Source organism: Ursus maritimus, unplaced genomic scaffold, assembly GCF_017311325.1.
Source record: "Ursus maritimus isolate PB19 unplaced genomic scaffold, ASM1731132v1 scaffold_14, whole genome shotgun sequence".
Lineage (NCBI taxonomy): Eukaryota > Metazoa > Chordata > Mammalia > Carnivora > Ursidae > Ursus > Ursus maritimus.
Window position 1 is genome coordinate 13,002,171 of NW_024423786.1, and position 8,340 is coordinate 13,010,510.

Sequence of the window (8,340 nt, forward strand, 5' to 3'; positions counted from 1 at the left end):
ATCTGGGGAGTACTACTGTATCTTAGCACCAGTATACTAAGGCTGTAACTGATACCAAAGTGAAAAGTTTTGAGTACTTTCAGAATCCTCTTTTAAAAGGCAAAGATGTGTTGACTACGTTTTGAAAATACTTTCACTGAAAGCATTCAGGTTTTAAGTTTTCTTCATTTTCGGGGTGCCTGGGTGGCTCAGTCGTTAAGCGTCTGCTTCGGCTCAGGTCATAATCCCGGGGTCCTAGGATTGAGCCCCTGCTCAGCGAGGAGCCTGTTTCTTTCTCCCTCTCCGGCTCCCCGTGCTTGTGTTCCCTCTCTAGCTGTCACTCTCTGTCAAATAAATAAATAAAACCTTTAAAAAAAATTTCTTCATTTTGATTTGTTTTCTGACCTGTATGAAGAGAATAAGAATACCAACCTGACCCTGAGGAGAGGTTTCTAAACACCATTTCCCACTCAAAAGAACTATGGCTCCTTGGAGAAAGGGCTGATTCCCGGTTTGGGACAAGAAATATAGAAGATGAGCCTGGAACATTTGCTCATATCAACATCAAGAAAGCTATCGAAGACTAGTAGGGTTGTGTTTTTTGAACCAATTTGAATAGCCTTTCTCTTGCTGAGCAAAAATTGGCACGTTGATCATTAAGGACAGCTACACAAAGAGAAACATAAAATAAGTTTAAATCTGCCAGTTCATAAAGATACTAACAAAAAAACAAACCAATTGGTCATCTTAGTACAAGAGTTTCTCACAGTAGCTTGGCTGTTACTGTGAAATGGATAATCCCTTGTTGTGGAAGGGCTATGCAATGCATTGCAGCCTATTTATCAGCTTCCCCAGCCTGCCTCCATTGGATGCCCATAGCACCCTCTCCCTAGTTGTGACCACCAAAAATGGCAGGGAATCAACTGGTTATTTCTGAACACTGGTAAAATACAGAAAGAAATTTAAGTACAGATCCTTGTCTTTCTTACATGAACTACATACAGGGAACAAAAACTTAGTGGAGGGAAATTTCTTTTTATGAAATAGTTCAGCTAATGAATGAAGAAAGAAAAATAGGAGTTCTGCAAGTCCAAATGAACTAATGGATTAGGGAAATGAGCATCAATGGTTGCTAATATCACAAGAAGACATACCCACACATATCACACACTCCCCTGAAAAAAGTTCAAAAAAATACAAGTGCACACCCCTCCAAAAAACCCTGATTCTGATCAAACCTCTATATTTAACAACCAGATATGATATATACAGGGAACAGAGGAACATGTTCAACTATACCACACAGATGCAGTGAGCAAAATCTCAACTATGGGCAAATAGATCATCCAGTTTCTTCAGTAACAACCATAAAATGCATGGGGGAAAAAAGAGGTGTAGAGGAAAAATACAGATTAAAAGACACATCAACCTTTTGTAATGTATTGACCTTATCTGGATCCTAATTCAAACTAACTGTTAGATATGCATATATATTATTATTGTATGAGTCTAGATGTATATATATCATATGTATGTATGTGTACATATGTACTTATACATGTTGGAAGGAAGTGAGAACATAGACTCAATTAAAAAATTTGTCTTTCTTTCCTTGAGATGGATAAGAATATTATGATTTTTTTTTAATCCCAATACTAGAGATACATACTAAAGGACAGATGAACTGGTATGCCTGGTATTTGTTTCCAACTCTCACCCAAGAGGAGAGGAGAGAGCGTATCAGAATACAGGTGAACACAGAAGAGTCATGGATTGATAACCATGCAGGGCGGGTGATGAGTAAAGAAGGGTTTATGAAACTAAGATCTCACTATTATACCTATTTCAAATTTTCTACAGTGAAGTTTTCCTTTTACGGGCAAGCAAACAGAAAAGAATACCTGGCCCTACTTACCTCACAGAATTAGGTTACCCTGAAGAAGAAATAAGAAATTCTGTACAGAAATAAATGATCACTCGGCTTTATCCCTGTAATAAGATAGCTAACTTTTGAAGAGTGCATTACCTTCCATTCAGTTTTCTTTAAAAAACCGTAATAAACTGAATGAGAAAACTTGGATTCTGTAACGGTGATGAAACCTGAATAATTTTTTTTACCCTAGTGATTCCATACATGTCACCACTCAAATGCAATCTCATCAAAGGTACAGACGCCTTCAGAAAAAAGAAGACAGATGTCTATTAACAAGAACAGAGGCTCAGGATCGAGTGCAAACAGCAAGGTACCAAACTTGGAAGTACTGTATGAGCCCTTTTTTATGAAATTTAAACAGACACATAATTTTTACATATGTATACACGGGAGGGGTCTGAAACCCTCACCTTGGATGGTGGGACTGGGGGTGACTGGTTTGGTTTTGTTGCTTATCTTTATTTCCTATTGTTTTACTTTAATTGAATATGCTTATCGTATGCAATTAAGTAACAACATGTATGTACATTAGAAATTTGTACACACAAAGGGGTCCACTTCACTTATAGGAGAGAATCACTTATGTGGAACTTCGTATCCCCCAAGGATGATGCTAGACAGCAGAGCGTGAGTTCTCCTTGTGTAAATCTGTAGAATGAGACCTGACAGACATGGGTGGCAGCAAAGTACACAAAGTTTGTGTTGAAGAAAAACCACCTGGAATATCATTAGGTTCTTAAAATTCATTATCCAAACCAAATGCAGGTTCACCTATTCATCAAAGAATAGTCCCTTCCTACTAAAGAGGACTACAATCCCAGGTAAACCATGTGATTCACAGTCCAGAAATCTGGGTTGGACCCCTAATCAAGTTCCAATCTGGTAGGTGATCTTGCCAGCCTCACCAGTCTCCTCAGAAAGGACAACGTAGCTCAAGGCTAAGAGTTCTGAAAAAGTTAAGAAAAGCTCAGGGAAATACAGTATGGCTGACCTGCAAAAACCGGGCTCCTGCACTCTCTGACCCCGACTGCCTCTCCCACCTGAACGCCTAGCACTCTCCCTCAGCTGCAACCAACCTGGCCTCCTGGCCTTTCCCTAACCTGTTGAACCTGCTCCCGTCTCAGCGCCTTGACACTTTCTGCTTTAGCCCTTTGGAATGTTCTTCTCTGCCAGATACTTATAAGGCTAACTTCTCACTTCCCTCAGCTCTCTGCTCAGATGCACCCTATTAGAGAGCCCTTCTCTGATTCCAGATCCCCTCCTGAATACTCCTTTATCCCCTTTACGCTGTTTTGTTGTCATTTCTTTAATGTGGTAAAATACATGAACACAAGATAAAATTTGCCATTTTAATCATTTTTAAGTGTAAAATTCATTGGCACTAAGTTCATTCACATAGTTGAGCCACGAACACTACCATCCCTTTTCCAGAATTCTTTCATCTTCCCCAGATGAAACTCTGTACCCATTAAACTCCGCATTGCCCCAGCCCCTGGCAAGCACCATTCTACTTGTCCTCTTTATGTATGGCTTATTTCACTTAGCATAATGTTTTCAGCCTTCACCCATCTTGTAACGTGTATAATAACATTTTCATTCCTTTTTTAAGGCTGACTAACATTCCATTATATGAATGTACCACTTTTTGGTTATCCATTCATCTATCAGTGGACACATGGGTTGTTTCCACCTTTTGGCTACTGTAAATAATGCTACTATGAACACGAATGTCCAAATATCGGTTGAATCCCTGCTTTCAATTCTTTTGGTTATATACCCAGAAGTGGAATTACTGGGTCATTTGGTAATTCTGTTTCGTTTTTTGAGGAATCGCCATACTGTCTTCTGCAGTGACCACACCATTTTACATTCCTAACAACAGGACATGAGAGTTCCACTTTCTCCAGATCCTCACCAACATTTGTTATTTCCTGTTCCCCTTTACTTTGCTTTCTTTTTCTCTGTAGCACTAGCTACCTGTTATACAATAATATATCCTTATTTATAATGCCGGCTTCCCCCTACTAGGATTGAAGCCTCTTGGGAACAGGACTTTCATAGTTGTATGCCCAGCACTCAGAACATATCCCAGCACATAGTAGGTGCTCAAGAAATTGTTGAATGAAGGAATAAACACTTGGATAGTAACAACGTTAGCAGGTATTAGACAATCATAAAGAGATTTATCACACCAAATGCCTTAAACTGTGTCCAGCTGAGGGAAGACCCTAGCCATGGTTCAATAGGAGGAACAGCTCCACAGGTGATGCTTTTAGTCACATTTTCAGCTCATGCTCATTAGCAATAAACTCAAACCAGAGACACTATAAAAATTGGTCAGAATCACAAAAATTATGTCATTCATGTCACTGACTTCAAGCCTTAACTGATTTCATCCAAAGAGCAGTGCAAAAGCTTAAAACAGCAAAAGTAAATTAAAAAATTGCATTCATTTCCAGTTAATAAAGAGCCTGCAAATGCAATGTGTTTTATTTTAAAAGATCAAACGAACAGTAAACAAGATGGGACATTGGCCTTGTGTAGACTCCTTAATTAGATGTATCCAAGGACAGCTTGACCTAGAAACCTAACCTCAGCCCTATTTTTATTTTTGTTGTTGTTGTTTTTGTTTTCTGTTGTACATATTTGGTGTCTGTTGTTTCATTTTGGTTATTTTACAGCTGCTTTCCAAGAAATCAGAATTTCCACGAGATCATTATAAATGAGCTAAAAAGCTATGCAACTTTTGTTGTCTAGACATCAGCTAGTTGTATACCATTGGATCAGAAGTTTCATTTCTATCTCTGATACCCTGGTCTTCCCTACTTGAAAATATTTTGAGGATAAAGGCAAGAGATTTATCTTGTTGGGTTCATCTTTCCTTTCTTCTAAGCAACCATTCCATCTCTCATTCATAGAGAAAAGATGCCAAATTCCCTCCAAAAGGCAACCACTTTGTTTAAAAATGGATAATACTATTGTCAACCCCCAACACTTTCATAGGTCTCAAAGTGGAGGCCAGGAGTAACTCATTTAGAGCATGAAGAACTTTCCCTGCCTGGTAAGAAGGAAATCTTGATAGTATATTCTGTTCTGATTTGAATTAAAGAACAGACTGTACTTACAACACACATACACATGCACGCATGCACACACAAGGAAAAAAAAGAAACGTAAAAGTGTCCTGCACAACCGGCCACAAACCAAACTGAAGAGTATATGAAAAGATACCGATACTTCACAGTTTAGACTCACTGCAATTTAACCTATCAAATTACTCAGACTGAGAAATATCTGATTCTTTTAACCTGCTCAGTTGCCTTGATGTAGATGATCAAGATGGATTTCAGTTATGAGAGGAACCTAATGCTGAACTTAGACATTGTTCCTTGTGGTGTGGTTTGGTTTCGTTTATTCTCCTCATTCAGGCTTTCAGCATACAGCTTTCTAAAACAAAGTCAGTATAACCTCTAATACCTCCTCAAATAGCTACACTCTTACCCCACACCTACAGCTACATCGTTTCCTTCTTAAATCAAGGTAAATATTATTCATTCATCACCGGTGGGACATGCACAAGAGTTATTTCATTAACAGAAGTAAGTTTACCATTTTTCCTAGCTTCTCCCTTCACCTCTTCCCCCCAGCTTAAATGCATTTGTGGAACACAATACAGTCCCACAACCTGGAGTTATACCTTGCTTCCACTGTGCACCAGCTACTGGGCAAGCGTTCTTACTCTCAACACCTCAGCTTCTTCACCTGTACCTGACTCACTGAGTTTCTGTGATATATGGCTCTGGACCTGTAGTTAATGTGTCAGTATTATTTTTAGCAACAAGTTGGAGAAAAGTCTACGGATCAGTTTCTCTTGTTCCGTAGTTACTCAAAAGAGGGGGAACTTAACCCTTTCCTTGGCCTTTTGAGTGCCCAAATGGCCATGAAAGTCAATAGGACTCCAAGAACGAACTACACCCCACACATCAAAATGCTTCCCACCCCACCAGCACTCCTAAGGATCTTATCAACAGGAAACAAAAGCACTATATTACTATAATGAAGTGTCTGCCTTTTATTTTCTAATTTAAAAAGCCCAAAGATTGTAGCCCAGGGAACAGCTAAATATTTAGAAGGTTAAAGAAATTACTAAGACCTGGTCCTCCCTCCACCCGTGACCCTGTTGCCTACACTGTTCCTGGCCATTTCGGAAGAAAAAACTTGCGATGGCCAAATCCGCAGCAGTGGGAATGTAGATGCAGCTGTTAAAACCTCCCTTTCTTAAAGTGCAGTCTGAGCATTTGGGGGGAGGGGAGACGGGTGGAAAGGAGCTGCTTATCTTTACAGATAAAAGCTGCCCTCAACTCATATTCCTCAATAAGCACCTAAACAAGAGGGACTCATCAGATTCTGTGACATTCAGGCGGGTTCAAGTCAAGGACTGGATGCTACTCTCTCATGCTTCAAGAACTAACTTCCCTTTTTAAAGTACTAATTCTTTCAAATCGCCAGCAACCACTTTCATTTCTTGCAATCCAACCTACTCTGATTGAACACATGTTACAGCAAGAAAAAAGTGACTATTTTTGAAAGACAGAGGCAGTTAATTTTTGCTTACATATCTTGGCAGATGAAATGTACTGCATCCTTCAGAATTTAAATCATCAGCACACTGCCAGGCACCAATGGGCATTCCTTTTATTGCTCCATTTAATGGCTTTTTCCCCTCCTCTCATAAACCTTCAGGCTGCTTTAAGGCTGAGCCTTGGCCAAAAGTGCTAGGCAGGACTGCCCCCTGGATCTCAAATGCTCCCTAAAGCTCTCACAGAAGGCAGTGACAATTTTGGACACTAAGCCATGGAGTTTGCTTTTCTTTTCTACTCCTAATCTCCATGGCTCTTTAGAGGGGGCATAAAATACACTTAAAACAAAAACTCATTATTGACTACAGCTCTCAGGCTTCACACTCACCTGACCGAGGTCAGGCACTCTGTTGCCAAAACCCGCCAGCTGGGCGAATCCTGCTCCTCTGCAGTCAGCTCCTAAGTATTTAGAAAGAAAAGAAAACTGAGTATAAGACCACGAAGACCGGCCCCTAACAGAAAAGCTTCAAATTGCAAACTTCCACCTTCTTTACCTCCTTCCTGGAGAGACCCCCCCCCCTCCCCAACCAAGACAGGAAGGCTGGAGGATCAGTTACACAAAGATTACAGGTAACTTTGCTTACTTATTTCCAGTATGTAACTGACAAGTGAGACTAGGCACGCAAAAACTTGGAACGTGCCGGGGGAGCTGGAACTAAGGGAAGTGTTTGGCAGATCCCAAAGCACTTGTTTCCCGGAGCCTAGGCCAAGTATCCGAAGCCCGCATCCTCATTGGGCGTGAGGTTCGTCCACACTTCATCCCTCACCGCTCCCCGGGTTTTCTTCCGTTTTTTAAAACCCTCCCCACTGCCCCCCCCCCACATGCATTTTTCTCTCAACCAGGCAGCTCGAGCGAAGGCTACTTTTAAAAGATTGTTTCCTTGAGCGGACTTACATATGACACCCCCACACCCCCCCCAAAAAAAAACCATTTCCTGCAGCTGCTGCAACAGTTTCCAACTTGGGGGAATGCCATTCCAGTCCAGAATGGGTAGCCCTCAAGGCCAGTCACTGGAATCGATAATTTTTTTAGCCTCAAATGAACACCCCCAAAATGCCCTCAGTAAAAGAACCCCCAAACGCATGCAAGTGCATGCAAATCCACCAAGAACTCCCAGAGAGCGGGGCAAAAACTTCGGCGCCCGGGGAGGACAGTACCAACTCCCCGCGCCCTCTGCCCGGCCCCAGCCGCTACCTTGGTGCCCGGGAGCCACGCCGGTTTGGGGGAGCAGGGCGAGGAGAGGGGTTAGCAGCCGCTGGGTAATCCCATGTCCGCGAAGAGGGAGCTCATTCCGTTAGGATGGAAACGGAACACCCACACCTCCTCTCTGCGTGCGCTCTCTCTCCACCCTCTGCCTCCTCCTCCTCCACCACCACCTCCTCCTCTCCTCCCACCCCAGCGAGCTTGAGGAAACGCTTCAGCAGCAGATCCACATGGTTACTGCACTTTGAAGCGGCTCCTGGCGGCTTATATAGGCCGGGAAGCTCCCTGGGCAATGTAGTCCAAGTCCGAGGTCGCGACGGCGCCTGGGGCTGCGGGGAAGGACTACGAGTCCCAGAATCCCCTGGGCTCCGGGCTGGGCTCTAAATAGAAGCGCGCGGGGACGGGGAGGGGCGTCCTGCGGGGCGTCCGGGCTTCGAATCTGGCTTCTTGCAGAAAGGTGGCAGGGCTTGGAGCCGGCGACCCAAAGTCACCCCTGGGGGGCGCCCCTAACCCTTGGGGACGCTCCTCCTCCGGCTGCCCCCCTTCCCTTCAATCCAGGTATCTCTGGGAGAGGGGGGCGGGGA

At 42.7% G+C, this 8,340-nt stretch overlaps 1 protein-coding gene across 1 annotated transcript in view; it reads right to left on the minus strand.

Moving 5' to 3' along the window:
- The window catches only part of ITPR1 (inositol 1,4,5-trisphosphate receptor type 1), a 322,384-nt gene extending 314,291 nt beyond the window's left edge, over positions 1–8,093 (minus strand). Inside the window, exons 1-2 of the mRNA XM_040628531.1 lie at positions 7,748–8,093; positions 6,881–6,951 (exon numbers count right to left, since the gene is read on the minus strand). The gene's annotated coding sequence lies outside the window, so the exon portion shown is untranslated. The remainder of the gene's footprint in view (positions 1–6,880; positions 6,952–7,747) is intronic.
- Positions 8,094–8,340: the final 247 nt, after the last annotated feature.